This window comes from Symphalangus syndactylus, chromosome 1 (assembly GCF_028878055.3).
Source record: "Symphalangus syndactylus isolate Jambi chromosome 1, NHGRI_mSymSyn1-v2.1_pri, whole genome shotgun sequence".
Taxonomy (NCBI): Eukaryota; Metazoa; Chordata; class Mammalia; order Primates; family Hylobatidae; genus Symphalangus; species Symphalangus syndactylus.
Genome location: NC_072423.2, coordinates 76,353,482 through 76,373,226, shown reverse-complemented (window position 1 = coordinate 76,373,226; position 19,745 = coordinate 76,353,482).

Here is a 19,745-nt window from a genome sequence, read left to right as displayed (position 1 = left end):
TAAAATAAAAATTAATTGCTTTGTCAAATCCTTCGTCTCAGAGAGCACAAAAAGAGTAGATTTTTTTTTTTTTTTTTTTTTTTTTTTTTTGAGACAAGGTCTCACTCTGTCGCCCAGGCTGGAGTGCGGTGGTGTGATCTTAGCTCATTCCAACTTCTGCCTCCCAGGTTCAAGCAATTCTTATGTCTCAGCCTCCCAAGTAGCTGGGGTTAGAGGCGTGTGCCAATACGCCTGGCTAATTTTTTTTTCTATATTTTTAGTAGAGGTGGGGTTCCACCGTGTTGTCCATGCTGGTCTCAAACTCCTGGCCTCAAGCAATCTGCCCTCCTCGACCTCCCAAAGTGTTGGGACTACAGGCATGAGTGACCGTGCCCAGCCAAAGGCAATAGAGTCTGGCATAACACAATATTGTTATGTAATAGTAGAATTGAACATGATTTTTCTGCAGTTTTGTTTTACTTCTTTTGGTTTTCTAAGCTGTGGTTCCAAAGGTCATCACAAGTTAGTATTTATTTGTAAAAGTTGGACACAAAAATTTAAGGAACATTTTGCAATATGGAAAAAAATTTGTATTACTCTCAAATACATAACTATGTTGATTGAAACATAATGTTAGAAACTAGATAAGATTAAATGTTAGAATTATAAAAATATTTAAGAAGATTTATTTACATTTCAAAAAATCACATTTTAATTAGAATACTAATATTTATTAATTGTAATTTGTATTTTGCTTTTGAATAATGATGGATAATTTTTAACATTTTAGAAAAAAATAACTTTTTGGAAACTATATAAAAGAATTTCAAATGTTTTATTTTGTCATTTACTTTATGTACATACAAATATTGAATACATTTATATTTTAAAACAATGACATATTAATCCTTTAGATTACTAGCAATGAATATAAGTAGTGATTACAATGGAAATAAAAATGCAAATAGACCTGAGAAAGAAAAAATAGGGAAAAAATGAACATTTTCAAAACAGAGGTATTCTTAAATGGTTAAAAACTAGAAAAAATAGGCTGGGCACGGTGGCTCACGCCTGTAATCCCAACACTTTGGGAGGCCGACGGGGGCAGATCATGGGGTCAGGAGTTCAAGACAGTCCTGGCTAACACAGTGAAGCCCTGTTTCTACTAAAAATACAAAAAATTAGCTGGGTGTGGTGGCACGCACCTGTAATCCCAGCTACTCAGGAGGCTGAGGCAGGAGAATTGCTTGAACTCAGGAGGCAGAGGTTGCGGTGAGCCAAGATCAGGCCACTGCACTTCAGCCTGGGCAACAGAGCAAGACTGTCTCAAAAAAAAAAAAAAAAAACTAGAAAAAATAGAAATAAGCTGATATTTTACTGAACATAACTTGCATTAAATATGAACAAAACATTAGGCATTTTTATTTATAAATATTTAATCATTTATTAAAACAAGGATATGAGCAATAAAATTATTCTCATCAAATCCACAAGTTTATAAGATCATGTGAAATCCTCACAATTTCATAATCTTTACTAAATGAAGATTTAACTACTGGTTTTGAATATAACAATTTGGAAAGTCAACCTGAAGGCAATCATCGCAACTCTGACGTGTCAATTAGAGATGAAATAGGCAAACTGAAGTGGAAAAGACGAAACCTGAGAAACTTGGCTCTGTTTATTGAATAATCATCCTGGAAAATGGCCATGGCATCATCAGACAGTATGAGAATGTTTCCAGAAAAATACAATGTGCTCAAATTAATTATGGTTTATTCATTGGTTGAAAGTGGCAGAAATTTTAGGATTGTATTTTATACCAAAATCTTTTAAATGGAGGGAAAAAATGTAGTTTCTATATGCTAGCCTGAAAGAACACATTTTGTGGCTATAGTCAGAATGTTTAACAGCAAATCATCAACATTATCTTTAATGGCTCAGGAGTTTGAGACCAGCTGGCCCACACGGTGAAACCCCGTCTCTACTAAAAGTACAGAAATTAGCCGGGCACGGTGGCAGGCGCCTGTAGTCCCAGGTACTAGGGAGGCTGAGGCAGGAGAATCGCTTGAACCTGGGAGGCAGAGGTTGCAGTAAGCCGAGATCGCACCACTACACTTCAGCCTGGGTGACAGAGTGAGACCTTGTCTCAGAAAAAAAAAGAAGTATTAAAACTTAAAGATATTTAAGGAAATGTGTTTAAAATCAAAGGAAATTTCATAAGATGAAATATTTAGCAGGGAATGTTCTGGTATCTATAACTTAATGATGTATCAAAAAACAAGATGAGTTGACAAATGGATAGGAGATGAATTGATAGATAAATATATAAAACACTATAGTAAAATGTTAAAGGTATTAATAGAATCAAAGTGGTGAGTATAAAGGTGTTTACTAAAAATGCTTTCAACTTTGCTGTGTCTCTGGTAATATTCATGATAAAATGTGGAACAAAAATGAAATTGCATGTGAAGCTTACAAAAAGAGCCATATTCCAATAAAATACAAAGAAATTTAAACAAAAATGAAATGCTACATGACTAAAAATGAACAGATTTACATACAAAGGGCCCCAAAACTTATTTCTATAGAGACTGTGGTCTGGCTATTAAAGGTCAAAGTACAATATACTCTTACTTAGAGAAAGTTAAACAAATTGTGCAATATTAACTGATATTTTCGACGGTCTTCATAAAATCTCCAAATTCAGACATTAGAAGAAAAACTAAAATACAGATGGTAAAAAAATCACATATTAAATGATATATAATAAAATTAAATTATTTCATAATACTTTTTGAGATAAAATAATTTATCACAAAAACCTAATATAGTATATAAATCATAATATGTCACATTAATGATTCATTTCTGAATCTAAGAGTTTCTTTAAATTTTTTATTGAAAATTCCATTTGCTGCTGCAGAGTAGTTTCTCTAAAGTGGAATTAATTAAAATCAATTTAAATTACAAAGACTCAAGAAAATTGGTTTCATTTGGCATTAGTATCAACAGAAAACAAATTATATATTATAAAATTTTCAATTATGAAAGCACAACTAGTGACTTCACTAGAGTAAAACAAGAAAATAAATTTTATAAAAAATATATATAATTTATGAATAATGTTGGTCTTTATTGTTTTACTCTTTGAAACATTACCTGTCCATTAACAGAACATCTAGACATATGCAATAAAAATTATATTCAGTAATCTTTGACACTTTGTCAACTTTTAGTCATATTAAGACATAATTCTATTTTTAAAAAAATTTAGATGAAATTCCTTGAACAGTACAACTTAACAAAAGCAGATTCTAGAAGTAGATAACCAGCTAATACTATTTTTAGTAAGTAAAATGTACTGATTAAAATTAAATTAAATTTGAAAATAAACCCATTCCCCAAACCACAGGTCTAAAAGGATGTACTGGAAAATTCTTCTTATAATCTTACACAAACTTTCCCAGAAAATAGAAAAGGAACTACTTTCCAGACCATTTTATGAGGCCAGAATAACTTAATAACAAAACCTGGTAAAGGCATTAGAAGGAAAAAAAATTTAGGCCGTATAACCCTCATTAGCAGATAGTTTAAATTATATACACTTTATGGTCTATAGCTTATAAAGTATATTTTAAAGTATATAGTGAATACTAACAGTATATAAAAAAGGATAATCCATCCAAACAAGTTGGGCTCATTCTAGGAAGCAAGGTGTGACTTATCATTTGAAAAGCAATCAGCATAACTGATAACACCAACAAAATAAAGTAGAAAAACAAAACTTCTGATTTCAATAAATACATAAAAACATTTAATTTAGTTCAATATCAGTTCAGGAAGATAATAAAAAACTTCTGGCAAATTGGAATTACAAAGATAATGCAGGCATTGTTAGTGCCTCACCCATATTCCAACTGTGATTCTCTTTCTAGGGCTTTTTTTTTTTTTCTATCCTAGAAGAAATGCAAGCCAGAAATGCTGAAAAGTTGGTTTTAAGAAGTAACCCTCAGCCACTGCTGGTCTCATTTTTCTGATGTGGGTAACTCTGAGGTCTGCCCAGGAGATTGAGCTCCAGTTGCCACAGTGGTAGCTGGAGCAATTGCATACCTTCCTCTCGCCTCTTCTGTACAGCTCTCTCCTCTCCTAGATTCTGCTCCGTTGACTCCAGTCACCCTGACCTCACCAGGCTCCATGGAGCTCTGTCTGTTCCCCTTCGGGAGACTGATGGGCTTCACTTTAGCACCCTTCCTGTGCTGTGGCATGGAAACTCCTTGCAGGCAATGGACTGGGGTATTCATGGGGCTCACCTCATTGTTCCCCTAGGTGGAAATAAATGCAAGCAACCCAAAGGCGAACAGGCAAATGCCCCAGTTGGAGGCTGTTGACTTGGGGAAGCTGTGAGCGGGCTACAGAAGTGGGATAGCCTGGATGATTGGTTAGAGGTGAATACTTGGATTTCTATGGTTGGTCCTAAATTGAGGGTAGGGGTAAAAATTAGGTAAGTTTTCAGTTATTAATCAAGTCATGATCATTTTGGACAAATTGTTGTAGAGGTTTGTGTTAGTCCATTCTCACATTGCTATAAAGAAATACCTAAGACTGGGTAATTTATAAAGAAAAGAGGTTTAATTGGCTCCCCTCTGCAGGCTGTACAGGAAGCATAGTGGCTTCTGATTCTGGGGAGGCCTCAGGAAGCTTCTAATCATGGCAGATTGTGAAGGGGAAGGAAGCAGGCATGTCTTACATGACCAGAGCAGGAGCAAGAGAGGTGGGGGAGTGCCACACACTTTTAACCAACCAGATCTTGTGAGAACTTACTCACTACTGTGACACAGTACCAAGGGGAAAATCCACCCTCATAATCCAATCACCTCCCACCAGGCCCCACCTCCAACACTGGGGATTACAATTTGACATGAGATTTGGGCGGGGAAACAGATCCAAACCACACCAAGGTTATTGGCTGGCTTCCTGGAATGGTGGCTAGGGACCATAGCCTGACTTCCTGGGCTTGTTGCTATAGATGGTGGGTTGGCTTCCTGGGCCAGTGACTGTAGATCATAGTTTGGCTTCCTGCACTGGTTACTGTAGATGGTAGTGTGACTTCCTGGGCTGGTTACTGTTGACAGTGGGTGGCTTTCTGCATTGGTTGCTGCAGAGGGTGGATTGGCTTCCTGAACTGGTGACTTTAGACAGTGGGTGGCTTTCTGCATTGGTTATTGTAGATTGTGAGTTGGCTTCCTAAACTGGTTACTGTGGACTGTGGGTTGGCTTTCTGCAGTGGTTACTGCAGTGGGTGGATTGGCTTCCTGAACTGGTTACTGTAAACGGTGGGTGGCTTTCTGCATTGGTTACTATAGACAGTGGGTTGGCTTCCTGGGCTCCTCACTGCAGATGGTAGCCTGAATTCCTGGGCTGGCTTTGCCAGTTGTGTGTCAGAGTTCGATTTTTCCACGCAGTCTGGCCATAGTCCGTTTGTATATGCCATTTCTCATGTCTCAGGGATTACCCATTGCTGCCTCTTGTGCAATGCCTGAAAACTGTTGTTTCAAATGCTTTTCTCAGTATTTTGATTGTTTTAGGTGGGAGCATAAATTCAAGCCCTGCCCATGTATCTGGGCCCCTCTGTCAATGGGATGCCTTGACATCCCAGAGAGAGTTTCAGGTTAATTATTTTTCTGTAATCTACCTGGGCTTTACCTCCTTGGTCCTCTCCCATTTAGTTTCCTCTTTACTTAGCCTTTTCGTAACCCCTTTGCTCTCTTTTGTTAACTGGTCCTGTGCAGCTAATACTCCTTTTTTCGTTGCAGTCTCCGGCTGGGACCCCGTCATAAACAGAAAGACCTCCCACAAACACATCAGCACCTGTTCAGCCACCTGGGAACTTCTTACCTCTCCATGGCCTTTGGCCTCAATTTTGAGGTTCTAATACTTTCCTAAACCATGGCAGGATCCCAGATGCTTTGCTTGGACTCACCTGGTTTTTCTGGCCAGGCTGGCCTCAGCACCAGATACATTGCTGTCCAATCGCTTCTCTTGAGGAGCAGAAATCTGCCTAGCACCAGACACTCACTCCCTATTGTGTATTCCTGCAGTCCTAGAATGCCTTACTTTCAGATGCACTCCTCTTAAAACAGTTCAATTGACTACAATCTCTTAAGCACCTTATAATTTTATCTAGGAAATTCTCACCTTTATGTATTTTTTTTTACGTTCATGCTTATTATGAAGTCATTTTAGCTGCACAAGAAGCTCTTTATATTATTCATATTTTCCTTTCTGTGTGTTTATCATGCCCTACCCTAGATGGTGGGCTTTTTAGGGGAATGAATTTTTGAGACTGGGAAAATGGCCACTTCTCTTGTATACACTAGCTTTCTGGATTTAAGAAGTATCTTTACCTTTTTAAATAAGATTATATATAATCTTCACTCATATAGAGACAAGTATATTTAATTAAGTGTATGGTTTTTTAATTTTCCCAAGTAGAACACACCTGTGTAGCCAACACCCGGACTGAGAATCGGAACACTGAAATTGCATTTTATTTCTACTTTCCTGGGCTATCTCTGCTATTAAGCTGACTGTAAACTTTCTGAGGACAGGAACTGCGTATTGGTTGCTCACTTTTGTGTCTCAAGGGTTATAGCATAGTGTCTGGCCCATATTGAGGGCCTAATTTATTGAATGAATTTTTTTGATGGTATTAGGGAGATGGAGCCGTGCTCTTACTGGAAATAAATTGAACCCCATCTGTAAAAAAATGCAATTCCTTTCTCCTTGGCTGTTATGACACATTTATCCTATGTGTGTAATACACAACAAAGCTCAGTAAAATTGCCATTATTGAAAATATATTTAAATGACAATTACAAAAACAAAGCAAACTTTTTCTCTATTGTACCTATGAAGAAAACAGACACAGCCTCTCCCATTCTGACAAATGTTGGCAATTGAAACTGCTTAGAGTTAGGGTGATGTGGATAGCTGTATGTGTTCATGAGAGCAAATGTGTTTGGGGTAGAAAATGGATTGAAGTTGGAAAAATCCATTATGGTCTGGCAATCCAAGTGACAATAAGAATCTGCTCCTTTTGGATAAGAAGTTGGGTTTGCTACTCAAGGAAGGAGCAGGGAGCAGTTTGAGCCAAGTTCCACAAGTTGAGTCCAAATCTTATCTGTGATGAATAGCACTCATCCTCACCAAGCCCAGTACCTATCACCTTGTATTTATCTTTGAGAGACAAAAACAGTGGAGAAATTTGTGGCCTAGATTTGCTCATCTGCAAACTTTGAAAAATGTGTTGGGTGACTACATTATTCCAAAGTCATGGGCACTCACTAAAATAGTCATGGCTGGAAGTAAGTGAATGTCCTGCTTACTCCAGGGAAGAGGGATTGGAAATGGCCCTGTAGGGGGGTACTGAACATCCTCACAGAAGAACACGCACAGGGAAGTCACCCAGCATTCTCATCACCATTGGGTCATGGGGACACTGCTACAATTTCCTCTGTTATGAAGGCTATCTTTGTTCATGCTCTCAGAAGGAAGAACAAAGGGAGAACCTTGTTTGTCTTGTGAAGGAAATGCAGAAAACCTGGTATAGGTGAGAAAAAGTGACTTCCCTTTACAAACTAAAGAAATACAGGGGTCGCCCCACTAGATGTGGGGTGTGGGTGGAGGTGGGGCTGAGTGTCTGAGAGAAAATGCTTTATGGTGTGGGCTGGAGTTTGCTGAGTGAATTGTTCCAGAGCCTTCCAGCTTCCTGCTAGGGCATTGAAATCCTTTGGCTCACTGTGGGATTTGGATGTGAGACAATTTGCTCTAAAGGGACTTTGGCACAGATAAGTCATTATTATTAATAAACACTTGGTGAATGCCAACCATGTGCCTAATGCTGAAATAAAGCTTTCTTTTTCTTTTTCTTTTCAATGTTAAGTCACCAAGTAAAGGAGAAGGCTGCTCAGCCCCTTGTTATCCCAGAAGAGGCAATTTTATAGTCTCCTTGTCCCCATGTCCTTGTCTTTGAATCCTCAAGTGCATTTTCGAAGGGTCTTTTCTCTTCCTTTAAGAGAACATTCCAGGACATCATAAATGGTGACTCTAAACCCTTCACCCCTTTCATTATGAAAAGAGTAGATTTCAGAGAGGAATATAAGTGTCTTCTGACATAGCCTGCAGTCCAACCTGCTCTTACAGGGTGACTCATTTCATAGCAGCTGGATTTTAATGCCATGTGGTATCAAGCAGGGCTGCTTCTAAATGACTGAGCTTGAATTACATGGATGAAGCTTTAAAAATATATGGTAGAAAGAGCCGTGTTTATTTTTAGTGGGTTTCTTCTCCTGATTTTCTCCCCACAATGTCTATCTGCATATTTCTCTGTCTGTACATTTGATCACATAGGGAAGCAAGGAAAAGTGGGGTTTCTCTAAGGGAGACATGCAAAAGATGTTCGGAAAAGCTCCTTTCCTTTATTGCTCAGCAGTGACTTGTGTTTAGGAGAACTGGCACCAAAACAGCATAGTTTAACTCTTTCTGTTTTTAATCAATAAATGGTTCTTTTAAATGACAGTGATCCCCATTAGAGAAGATTGGGTCAGAGTTGGATAAAGAATCAGAAGACATTAAACAAAGAGGAGAAGACAACAGCTTCCAGCATTTTCATGATGACTTTCATTTCAGAATTTCTAAGCCCCTTATAAACAGATGTTGAAAGGAGACTTAACCAATAATTTGCAAAATAGAGAAACTAAAGAGAAGTAGAAAATAATGAAAAGAAAAGCTTTTTTTTTGGTAGAGTTTTGGGGGCTCTGGCCTTAAGATAGTCCCTTTCTCTTACTGCCTCTGGCACCCCAGGTCCTTCTCTGATCAAAGGCTGCATAAATTGCCCCTTCTTGGTATAATTTGAGAAGGCATACTTAGAGTCCCTCCAGATTCCTTCCATCATAGCCCACCAAGGTGTTTAAAAGCTTACCACTGAAGAGTCATTTATTTATCCATTCATTTGTTCAACAAATTCTTATTCTGTGCCTACTAAGTGCAAGAGTAGCATGACGGCCTTGGCACGAGTCGGAATACTTCCCGTCTCCCAAGACCATGGCCAACATCTCTAGTAGATGTTTCTTGAAGGACTGAGATGCAGGCAGCCATCCCAAGACACTCTCCTTTTGTTTATGGTACTCACCTACTTAAAATCCTTCAATGGCTGCCCTCCTACTTAAGATAAAGACTTGAGTACTGAGTGGGGCCCTGAAGCCTGGGTGCTCTGGCCCTGCTCCCTCCACTGTCTCTCTGGAGGCCAGCTTCATCCTTGCTTCGTCTTCCAGCTACATTCTCTCCTTGGACCTCCACAGAAGGCAGGTCGGTATTCTTCCCTGCTTTAGGACCTTCAAGCTTTTTGTCTTTATGCCTAGAATAGTCCATGATTCCCCCCAACCCCCGCCACGCACACACATCTCTTTACCTAGTTAACTCCTATTTACCTGGGGATCTAAGTTCAAGCGTTACCTCCCCAGGAAGTTTTCCTCAATTGTCTCTGCACCTGGTTGAGGTCGGGCCTCCTCCTCCTCACCTCCCGAGGGCCGGGTCCTGTTCCTGCCAGCACTAATTGCGGTGTATAATGAGATTTGTCTCCTATCATCTGTCTCCCCTGACAGAACTTCATAGCATGTTGCCTGGCTACATCATCCTGGAGCAGAGCTTGATCCCTGGCACTCAGCAGGCATTCAATTAAAATTCACTGAATCAATAAGTATGAGCATACACATGGAATAAGTATATCTCATTGCTTTCCAGGCTGAGCCTCAGGGGTTAAAGATGAGGTGCAGTTGAAAAAGCATACAATTCGAAGTCAGACAGGGACAGGGACAACAACAGCCCTCACCCACTGCCCGTAGGACCCTGGGTGAGGTGCCTGGTGACAGGGAGTGCTGTGTGCCAGAAACCAGGCTGAATATTTCATATATACTCTCATTTAATCCTCACAACTGCACCCTAGTTTGATATTATTATTTCTATTTTAAAGATGACCAAGTTGAGAGATTTAGAGGTCACACAGCTAATTAAATAAGTGGCAGAGATAGGAGTGAAACTCATGTCTGTCTGGTGCCAACACTGACACCCTTGAACACCACCTAGCTTGTTACCATGTGTGAGCTTGCGCTTTTCAAGAATTCGGTGAGCAGCCACCTCGAGAGCTTGTGTCTTACAATCTTCTCTTCTTTAAGTCTCTCCACCCATTTTGTCACTATCAGATAAATTCCTAAGTTCAGCTGGCTGCTAAGAATAAATACTCCCTACGGTTAGGTAGGGTGGAATTATAAATTTGTTGAATTCACAATTTTTCCATTAGTTTCAGTTAGCTTTTGCTACACACCAAACCACCCCCAAAACATACTGGCTTCAAACAACAGCAGTGTACTGTTTCTCACAGTTCTGTGACATGGCTGGGTGACTTCTTGGCCTTGTGTCACCAGGCTCACTCAAGGGCTCCATGCAGCTGGAGAGTGAGATGGGCTGGAGGGTCCCAGGAGACCCCTCTCACATGCCTGACAGCTGTGCTGCCCCTCCGCTCTCCTCTCTGTAGTTGCCCATCCTCCAGGAGGCTCGGCTCCCAGGGCACGACAACAGGGTTTCTTGAAGCCTAGCACTGGAAATCTCATAGCATCACTTCCACTACATTCTGTTATTTAGAGCTGGTTACGAGGCAGCCCAGATTCAAGGGGTGGGAGAATAGACACCCCCCATTGAAGGGAGGAGTGCCAAAGTCTCATTGCAAAGGAATGAGACATTGTTGTGAACATCTTTGAGTGTAAAATACCATGGCATATGATGGAGTAGGATCAAGTCACTAAAAATAGTCACAAAGCATTTGCCATCAATATAGGAAAAGCACTGTGAAAAATGGAGGAACAATGACATGTATTATTGTCATAGCAAAGTTTACAGGCAGACAAACCATGCGTAGACTGAAGTACAAAACGAAGGAATGAAAATGCACAAATGAAAGAGAAAGAGAATGGAATTCCACCTAAAGGTGTTTCCAGGACTTGTAGCAGCAGGTAGTGGCAGAGACAGAGTCCACGCTGACCCCTCCTCTCCAAGAACTGCCCGGTGTGGGGGCACACACCTTCATCCTCTTCCCAGGAGAGCTTGTCCTGAGTTCAGAGGACTGGGCCTGCTAGCCTCACCTCTCCTTCATTTCCTGCTGTGGGATCCTCTCTCTCCCCAGTGTTCTCCATCCTCCCTAAGACAGTAGCCAGCTTCAAAAATTGGGTGGTTGCTGCTCTGGCAGTATTTGCTCCCCTTTCCGATAAAAACACACCAGATCCACATGTCAGCTACCCAGGGAGACTGTCCACACTGCACAGCTTGAGCTGAAGTGCCAGGGACCCCAGAAATGGGAAGGAATGCAGCCCGCACTGGAAAAGTCTTATGTCCAGACACCCACAAAGCCTCGCCCAGGCCTCTCTGGGACTGTCAACTCCTGGCGGCTCGGCTCAGGGGTGCTGCAGAGAATCTGCCCTCAGACTGCTGAGAAGACACAGCCTGGAAAGGGCGTCAGAGGCTCCTTTGTCATTCACACTAAATATCCCTTGGATTGAAATCCAGATCTCAGTTTAGATAAAAGGGCTACTCTTGCCTGTAAGTTTCTCTGGGCAACTGTTCATTTGTGAAATGAAGACCTTCTTTAAGGCCTCTGTACAAGTTTTATCCTTTCTTCATAGCGTCTTCAAACTTTATTACTGAGGAGGCCTTGCACCATTGCAGCGCTCCCAAAGCAATCCACTAAGGTGCCCGGGGTGGCCACAGGGCAGGGCGCCCCAGGAGACTCCTGGCTGAACCCGAAACTTTCACATGTAAGACACTTAGACCACATTTTACATTTCTATCAAATAATGACTTTGCAGGAAGGATATTTGATGTTCTCTGAATTCCTTTGTGCCTTCATGTACCCCTGAGTTTAAACATGTCAGATTGAGAAACACAGAGAGCAGAATCTCTCCCTTCACAGGCGAGACCTCACAGGTGGGACCCAGAGACGCCAGGGACTGGACTCCTCATCTTGAGTCACGCATGGAGTGACCTGGGACTCAGCTGAGGCAGCCCCCTGTGCTGACCCCAGTCTCCCCTCACAGACCCCAACCTTAGGGTCTCTGCTCAGGCTCTGAGTGGGTTTTGGTGGGAGAGAAAGGAGACTTGTGGTAATATCTTCCAGATGTCAAAAAGATGACGTGACTTCTGAAGTTTAATTGCTGGTAATAATGAAGGGGCTGAGAAACACAGGGAGTGATTAAAGATTTTGAGTAAAGCAGAGGTTCAGGCTTAGTCCGTTAATGACATTGGCAGGGGCAAGGGACAGGGGCTCCAAAGCCACAACCACCTACTCTTTTTAAAAAGAATGTGGCTTTGGTGACAGTATTTCATAAACCCACAATACAGCCTGACAAAGGAATCAAAAGCATGCTTTAAAATACCCATCACTTTGGAGTTAGGAATTTATTTTTTATAACCCTGAACAAAGGAATAAAAATAGATCTATATACTTATATGTTTGAAATGGCCTTTTGGAAAAGAATGAAAGTGCGTATAATTGGGACCCTCCCAGAAGGTCTGTCTGCCTTATAAATATGCCTCGAGAGACAAAAATGATTTTTTTGCCTTGTTGTATACATAAGTTTGTGGCTTTTAGAAGTTTTCATTTTGCTACATACTCATTTCCTTGGTCAAATCACTGAACTCCCATGGTTTAATTCCTTTGTTTGTAAAATGGTTGAGTTTTTAAAAACTGCTATGGACCTTAAAAAGTGTGAAACTCTAGGAATCTATGCCTGCCTAATTTATTTTCTTTCAAACAGGCCTTTCATATTTTATTTAACAAATTATTTTACTGGTAAGTAGAAGAAGAAAAGCTGAAGAGACAGGCGTGTGTCCCACCAGGGCCGTGACTGTGACCCCCATAATCTCAGTGAAGGCAGCACTTCCATCAGCATCTAGACAGGGCTTGGCAAACGGAAGGCATTCAATCCTGAATGAATGAATGAATGAATGAATGAACCTGTCCATATCTGTTGTTACTACGTGGGTTAAAATCTAGGAAAAGTCTCCCCCCAGCCCCCAAGGATATACATCATTGTGTTTAAATACTTTGCAAGGTTTCCAGGTGGAGCAAAGTGATCACCCTTACAAGTTCACAATTTATATAATGAAAGAACATAAATTGATTTTTATTTTATGTTTCAAAGTAATGGAAGAAAATTGCTAAGAAAATATGGAATTTATTTTATGACATCTTGGCATGTAGCTGGCTAAAATATGTTTAACAGCTTTAGCAGAATTGATATGTAATTCACACACCATATAGTTCACCCATTTAAAGTGTATAATTTAATGGTTTTTAGTAAATTCACAGAGTTGCTCAATCATCCCAATAATCTAGTTTTAGAACAATTTATCCTAAACATTTTGGGTGCAGCACACCAACATGTACCCTAAAACTTAAAGTCTAATAATGATAAAATTAAAAACAAATAAATAAATAAAGGAAACTTCTTGCCCCTTGGCAGTCACTCCTCAACCCCTCTCCCCTCCCCACCCCACTCCTCACCCCCAGGCAAACATTAATCTACTTTCTCTGTAAATTTGCCTATTCTGGACACTGCATATAAAGCAGAACTGAAAACAAAGGACCTTATTTCAGCATAATTCCCACTGTGGTCCATCCATCCAGTCTTTATGGATACAGATATGCGTATCCATGTTCAGTTGGCCCTCTGCATTCATGAGCTCCACATTCATGGATTCGACCAAACATGAATCAAAAGTTTTTGGAAGAAAAATATTCCTCAAAGTTCCAAAAAGCAAAACTTCAACTTACCATGTGCCGAGTACCACGTTAAATCCATGAGAGTCAAGCGATGTGTAGGCATTGCATTAGACATTATAAGTAATCTAGAGATGATTTAAAGTATATGGAAGAAGATTTGCAGGTTATATACAAATACATTTTATATTAGGGATTTGAACATCCACAGATTTTGGTACCCAAGGTGGCTCCAGCAACCAATCACCCACGGATACAAAGGGATGACTATATACATCTATATTGAAGGAAGCACACATAAATATTACAGTTCATGTCTTCAATCATTTATACTTATCTTTATTTTTTCCAGCGTTTTTCACTGATAATATTAGTTCTCTATCAAAAGTTATTTTTTTGAATTTTGAAAGTTTTTAGAACATTTAGGTAACATTGATGCTATGAAATGATTACAAAGGATACTTAGGGTCCCCATTTTATGAAGTAGTGAAGTATTAGAGTTATGTGACAAATGTTTCTACTTTATGATGAACAGCTTTACTGAAGCTGAGCAGCTTTACCTTAGAGTACATATTTTCCCAATCCCTTTTGTAAACTTTATTTCAGCTCATATACAATATGGTTTATAAAAGGCTTTTAAATTCTTTCTGGAATGAGGCTCAATAGAAACACATAGGCAAATAAAGGACGATATTGATCAATTTAGTACAGACGTATTAGCCAGAGATGAATGGGAGAGGAAAATCATCAGGAATTGAAACCAACGTAGAGCTAAATACATCACTTGCCTTTTCAGATTTGTAACAAGGAGAAAAGTTGAACAATTTAGATTCTACCTACTTTCTTTTCTTGTTTCCTTGAGGAATTCCTTCTAGGTAAGGAAATATCTCAAATTTGAAAACTAGACCAACTACACCAGAATCATGTATCATGTACTGTGTTTATTAAAAATGTGAGACTTGCTGAATCAAAAGCTCTGGAGGCATTGTCCAGGATTTTCTATTTACACACCAGGTGCTTCCAGAGTTCAGGGAAGTTCAGGAACCCAAGGATAAAGGCAAATACAGGCTCTGGCCCACAGCCCCTGTGGGCCCCTCCTGTCTGGGGATGTGTAAGTGAACCAGGTGACTGTGTCCGGCAATCATGAGCGTCCAGAAGGCTCACCTTGTCCCTCAGCCGGAACCCCACACCCGAATCCTGCCCTCCTCCCCACCCCACCCCCACCACCCCAAACTCTCAAGGATTTCTGCGGGCCCAGGGTTGGATTTCATCAGCAACATGGATAATCAGTGTTGGTGGGTGAAAAACTAGTGGCTCCGTCACAGGGCTGCATGCCTGCTTCCTGGCATTTTTCCTAGGCACAGCCACGTGGAGGCTCGCCCTCTCACCGGGGTTGACTCCTCCAGGATGGCCTTCCCCTGCCACAGCCTGGGCCTCCCAGCGGTCAGTCGTGGGCCTTTCTGCACACGGCCGAGGTCTCACCAGGGGCACAGCATCAAGGGCTGAACTTGTCTCTGGCTTGGCCTTTGAGAGAAACATTTTATTCTCAGGCATGTATGCAGAAAACAAGTAAACACAAGTCGTTTGCCAAAGCAAAAAATGCAAGCAAGGCTTTCCTTAAAAATCTATTTCTGTTTCCATGTAAGTGTCCTTGTCATATTATGGTTAACAAGAAAAATATCTTGAACTGGGATTGATAATTTTGTAATTACCACCGTGCTTTTAGGTTTGTACATGAAGAAAAAAAGTGCATTGTTTCTTTATCAAGAGAAAGAAATCTGCAGGCTGTCTTGGACTGGATTGCAAGTTTGTGAGTGAGTTGTGGGATGTGTGTGTGTGTGTGCCTCTGTGAGTTTGTGTGTGTGCGCGCAAGTTCATTTTGCGTGTTAGGTGTATGATTCCCAAGGCTCTTCCTAGCTCCAAGATTTTCCACAACACACCAGCAAGTTTCTTAGGCTATCAAGGAGTTTTCCTTCTTTTGTCCTAGAAAATGGATTTACTTCAAAGCAGATAAAATTTGCTCTTTTTGAGTTCTGGAGAAGAAAGGGCTCTGGGGTGATTCTTTTCTTATGCTGATATCCTTCCATCTTCAGACATCTGAGAGGTCTTTTTCCTCTTCAAACAGGATGTTTTGTTCTGGTGGTCCAAGCGCTTGAGTGTGTGTGAGTTGTGTATGCTTGTGTATAAGCTGTGTGTGGAAGAGTGAAGAGTGTGTGTCAATATATGTGTGAGTATGGATGTATATATACAAGTGCGTGCACCTGTATGTATACTAAAGTTAATAATGTCTAGAAAATAATCCTGAAGTTAATAATATCTAGAAAATACAATGGGTTCTGAGGCCTTTCACCCGCTGATTGCTGGCTCAAATTGCCGGAATCAGACCTAGGTCCAGTCATGTCCCCAGAACCTGGATTTGGGCTCCCATCTCCAGCTCACCACTGCCGGCGCTAATCACACCTGGTTGCCAGAACCCTGTGGCCCAGGATCCCAGTCCTGCCTCCTCTCTGATGGTCAAGGAGGAGTGGTCAACACGGGTTCACCTTCACATCACTGCCCATCAGGCCCCAGGCCCAGGCTAGATCACACAGATTCCAGGAGCCCAGGACATTCACGCCCTGGACACGCAGGAGAAGTTCTGCACACCCCACACCATCGTGGTGCCCCTACCATGGCTGATAAAACTTAATAGAGGGAGAAGCTGTCAAATTCACAGAAGTTACTAGAGAAAATGTTCTGAAATTAGGTGTTGTAGATATTTTCAAATGTGTTATGACTGCATCTATAACCACATGTAACATAAGACAGTATCTAAGCCAAAATGATACAGCATATTTTTTCAATTCTCAAATACACCCTCCCTCCCGGTGTCTTAACATCTCTGAATTCAGGATGTAACTTCCAATCAATCAGTTTAACTGATAATATATTTTTATTCTCTTGAAAACATAAATTAATGATGTGTCTTCCAATAGATAGCATCTTAGCTTTGATAACACAGTGCCCCACTAATTTATTTAAAGCTCAGTGTCTCAGGATTACAGATATGTTCTTTGAAGCAGGCTTCCACCCTTCCCATAGGAAATGTCTCTGTCACTGGTGGGGAGGCCTTGTGATTAAGCAGAGGGCAGGCAGGACAACAGGCAAGCACACCCACTGCAGGGCCACAGGAGGGGTGCCGTCAGCCGCCCCATTCATCCGTCCGTATTCTCAGATTTGGGGAGGGCAGGGATGGAGCCTGCAGCCTCCTGTTCCACCCTGAGTGCTGGAATCCAGCCCCCCGTCTTGCAGCCTTTACCTGTTACTATGATGCCCAACCCAACAAAAGGGAATCCTTGATGCCAGGTGCTATGCTCAGCATTTTGCAGAATTCGTCTCATTTGCTCCTCAAAGTGACCCCTTGAGAGGGCACTCTTGGTACTTGCCTTTGCAGATCAGAACACGGAGGCTGCGGGAGCTCGATGGCCTCCTGTTTGCATCCTTCCCTGAGTGATGGAGCAGAGGCAGACCCGGCAGTCCCATGCTGGAGCCCACGCTGCTGCCGTTCCAAGTCTGGTCTGTGGACCACGGGCACCAGGCCCATGGCTCTGGGTGCCTAGCACAGCCTCGAGTACATCTGGAAAGACCCCACCCCACCTCCCAGGCATTCTGCTATGGCCCAGGGCCCCAGCTCCCCAGCTTGAAAACTGCCCTTTCCTCCTCCTCAAGACTTTAACATTCCCACTGTCTCAGTCAGGCAAGTTTCGAAAAAGAATCTGATTAAGTGAATTCACACTAATTCTGGGGGACAGGAGGGCCTCAGGAGTTTAATGCTCAGCGCTTTGCAGTTGTCCGCGTGGCGCTAACAGAGTAGTGGGGGAGCTGTGAGGAACGAGGGACAGCAGAGGGAAAGGGTGCGCTTGCTGTAGATGGGACAGTGCAGGGCCCCTGGGGCTGATCACAGGGGCAGGCGCTTGATGGCTGGGTCCCTGTCATCCGTGGACTCGGCCATGCTGTCTTTGAACATGCACCTCCTTCCCCGGCCTCACACAGGGCAAGGCTGAGCACCAGTCAGGGACTATGTGCGACGGGCAAACACACGGTTATCACCACTAAGGCACGCGCCCTGCTTGCAAGGGGCAGAAGCTGAGCCTGCGCAGGTTCAGGGCGGTTCTCCTCGCTGCTGCAGACACCTCCAAAGCACCACAGTCTCCCTCTGTGAACTCACCATTTGAGCCACTTCTTTCTGTTACTGGAAATAATCCCCCCCCTTCAAATTTGCTTTGCCACAGCAGGGCTGGTGGCCAACTTCTTCTCTGAGGCCCCTTGTCCGAGGTTCGCGCAGTTCCTGCAGAGAGTGGGCCACAGGGGCATGTGGACAGTGCCCGATTGAGTGGCTGGCCCGTCCGCTGGGCCCCAGCCAGTGCTCCCAGGGAACCTGCAGCCTGCCGGCCCCTCTGGCAGTGGAGGCCAGGCTGTGGTGAAACCCCTAGTGATGTAGTCACCCCCACAGGCCTGCCACCGAGTGCCCAGGAGGAAGCTGGAAACTCCGAGGTCCAGCCAGGAATGAGGTCAGGGCAGGGGTGTCGCCGCTCCTGCCAGGGCACCCACAGTTGCTGTCTCCTTCCTTGTTCCTCACTCTTCCCACCCCCGTCCACAACATTTTATTTTTCTGGGAGCCAGGTTGAATGGGTTCATTTTTCCATTGATGTTTTCTCTGATGCACTGCACAGCTTTGATGCCAAGTGGCCCCTTTTCTGTAACTTGCAGCTCCAGGAACGCCCCCGCCACTCCTTGGTCCTTGTGTGTGCTGTTTCTCTACCTGGACAGTCCCTCGAGGAGTCTCCTTTCCCCCAGTCTTCACTCAGAAGTCACCTTCCAGGCCACCCCATTCCTGCCTCCCCAGGCAGCACCTCAAATCCCTCTTCTCCGCACAGGGTGGACACAAACATTCAGTCTATAGCAGTGTGTTAGTGCTAATGTTCATTTTAATATCCTGTGCTTATTTCTTCAAAGGTTACCAGGTTCACCCATTCATCTACTTTTTTTTTTTTTTTTTTTTTTGAGACGGGGTCTTGCTCTGCCACCCACCCTGGAGTGCAGTGGTGCAATCTCAGCTCACCGCAACCACTGCCTCCCAGGCTCAAGCGATTCTCCCGCTTCAGCCTACAAAGTAGCTGGGATTACAGGCATGCGCCACCACTGCCCGGCTAATTTTTGTATTTTTAGTAGAGATGGGGTTTTGACATGTTGCCCAGTATGGTCTTGAACTCCTGACCTCAAACAATCTAACTGCCTCGGCCTCCCAAAGTTCTGGGATTACAGGCATGAGCCACCATGCCTGGCCCATTCGTCCACTCTTAACATCAACAACATTTATGGAACACACTGGACATGCCACTTATCTGCTCTGCAGGACACAGACCCAGCTCTGAAGATCAGATCACTACAGCCCCAGGTTTTCAGGGTCCAACCCAGAAGGGGGCATGCGAGGCCAGTACAGGGTTTAGAGATGGCTTTGCATCAAACGTGAAGCATCAAACGTGAAGGCCTCCCGCAGCAAACGTGAAGGTGCAGGAAAATGCGTGCATGCTCAGAGGAGAGCAGGAAGGCCATTCCTACAGAGCCTGTGGCATAGGTCCTATTAAGGATGCAGCTGAGATTGTCCAGGCCAGAGAAGGTGAGGAGAGTGGGAGGGGCTAGAGAGGGGGCCAGCTGCAGAGGCACAGAGGGAGTGACACCCATGGGATTTTTGCACTTCTCAGATGTGAGGGAAGGGAGGCCGGGAAGGAAAGACACCAGAAACGACGACTCCACAGACGCTAGTTGGGACGACTGAGTGTGTGACAGTGTTTGAGTCAGAAGATACAGGAGAAGAGGCAGGTTTGGGAGCAAAGATGATCATTCAGGCATGGACATGCTGAATTTGTGATGCCTGTGAGTCCCTAAATGGAGA